Source organism: Benincasa hispida, chromosome 4 (genome assembly GCF_009727055.1).
Source record: "Benincasa hispida cultivar B227 chromosome 4, ASM972705v1, whole genome shotgun sequence".
Classification (NCBI taxonomy): domain Eukaryota; kingdom Viridiplantae; phylum Streptophyta; class Magnoliopsida; order Cucurbitales; family Cucurbitaceae; genus Benincasa; species Benincasa hispida.
The window spans coordinates 11,045,480-11,048,152 of record NC_052352.1 but is presented as its reverse complement, the minus strand read 5'-3'; positions in this window follow the sequence as shown (position 1 = coordinate 11,048,152).

The window sequence follows — 2,673 nt, the reverse complement described above, 5'->3', positions numbered from 1 at the left end:
TTTATTGCTACTTTGTTGTTTAATAGGGCGTTTAGGTCGAACTAGGATACGTTCTAGCTTAGAAAGGAGGGGGGATGGATATGTTGCAATTGTGTTTTAGATTATCTTGTAGCCTAATTGTGGACTTTAAAGGAACAAGTTATTGGCTTATTTATAGAGATCTGATAGTTGTGTAGGTTTAAATGGCGTTTATCTATTTGTTTAGGTGGATTTACAACATGCTCATTGATGAAACACAAGACATACGCAGCAAAATTAGGATCTAATTACACACTAATTGCTTTTAATTAAAAGGAAACTAGCATGCAAATAAATGAAAAACAATAAATTCATAGGATAGGATACAAGCTCTCGAAAACCGCTTTTCCTCACTAAATCTCGACCCGAACTTTTTCGGACCACCACTAGAGTTGACCTACTATCCTCTGGACTCAGAACTGGGTTGTGGGACCCGATGGATGAAGAAAACCAAAAGAGAGAAAGAGAAAGAAAAGAAATGGAATTTCTTTTGGTTTGGGTTTCTCTTTTTTTTTTACAGCCCAATTTAGGAAAAAAATTTGGAAAAATGGCCAAAAGTCTTTAATCCAAATTCAAAAGCTCATTTATAGAAAAAAACCATGCAACATTTGCATAAAACAAATCCATAAAAACCCAACACCTAGAATCCACTATCTATGTGGGTTTAATGTCTCCACTATAAGCCAACACCTAGCCCACTATTTTGTTAGTAGAATTATCCAACAAAAGTTTGGATTTCCCATTAACTTTAGTCAAAGGGTAAAATAGTCATTTGGTCAAAGTCAAACTTTGACCAAAAAGTCAACATTTTGACTTTTTATGATTTTTTCCGTATGACCAATTTTGACCTCCCGAGCATAAATCCACATTCATTTTCTCAAAATTCAAATCACATTTGAATATAAGGTCAGTCAAAGTTTGACTTTTCAAAGTCAAAAGTCAACTCTTTGACTTTTTACATTTTTTACCATTTCCATTATTTCTGAGCTTCCGAATATGAACATATTTATATTCTTGATATTTAAATCACATTTAAATATTAAAACTGTATCTCTAAACTGAAAACCTGATCACTATATCACATATACTTGTCGGTTTCTCTCTCTTCACCTAATTCGAACAATTCGAATTATTCTATCATACTGTTCTAAGTTTATTCCATATGAGCTAGTAGGGAAACCTAATGGACCTATAGATTATGAGCTCCAACGAACCGAGAATAGTTGGCTAAACTCTTTAGATGGAGCTAATCAACATTCGTTAACTCACGGGTCATTCCACTATAATCCCGTAGTTGTACTCCCCTCACTATAGATATATTTGTGTCCATTTGATATAACCATGATTAGTAAGCTAATCCTTCACAGGTTGTTCGTAATCTCGGTTGGGTCATAAAAACCATTTTACCCTCAAGACTACATCTTGTTCCTTAAGTTTCACTGATCCTCTAATAAACAATTAGTTTAAGGTCCAACCTATAAACCGAATCCCTCTCGGGCAAAGGAGATAGTGGGGCACCTTGTTCAAGACCTGGATTCAGTACTAAAGAGAACAACCTATCTATTATCCCTATAACGGGTAGGAGTGAATTCCGTCTTGCACCCTATGTTCCCAACTATCCACCCGATCTTACCCTTTAAAAGGGAGACTTATTGGGCCAGCAATGATGAGCTACCATCACCTATGCAGATCTAAGGATAATTACGAGTGAACAAGAGTTCATAGTTAGCTCAGGATTTAGATTAAGTTACCTAGGTCATCAATTAACGAAATAGTCAGTTTTATACATAAAACGACATTTATAACATAAAAAGTGACTATTTCATGGTTTATTCTTATGCAAACTCATTGAGTAGGATGCCCCCACTCACATATCTTTATATGAACGATTCAGGATCACATCGTTTGTACTAACTACAAATTGGGTGCCATCTATAGTGTCCCTAGAATAAGACACCCAACCTTATTCATATACTATAGACCATTTTGGTTATATATTTGAACTTGATCCACATTTATGTCACTACATAAAGTTCAAACTACATTTAATAACCTAAGAACCTTAGTTTATTGGATTCAAGATTATAATTTCAATAACAACTTTATCGAAAAACAAAATAGAATATGTTTATTAAGTTACAAACTACGAGTTTTAGGACATAAAATCTAACAAACTCCCATTTGGACTAAAACTCCTAGTTGAGTATCACAATGTTGAATTTAAGTGAGAAATATATGAGTACAATAAACATATGAATACAATAAACTAGGGCATATACCCAAAAGTTCTCCCACTTGTCCTAGATTACAAACTTTGTAGACTTAGACTCTATAGGTGACCTTCAAACACTTTAGTCGTGAGGGCCTAAAAGATCAACAATGTTTTGCTCAGAAGATATCTAGGTTACTACAACGTCTCTACGATGTACAATCTCCCGGACCAGATGGTATTTACGCTCAATATGCTTGTTGCGCTTGTTGCTTCTTGGTTCTCTTGAATTTGCAACTGCACCACCATTATCACAATATAAGGTGATAGGCAGATGCATATTTGGAACGACTTCCAAATCTATCAAGAAATCCTCAACCATACTGCTTTCTTTGAGACTTCACATGCAACTACATTTTCAGCTTCCATTATGAAGTACGCAATAC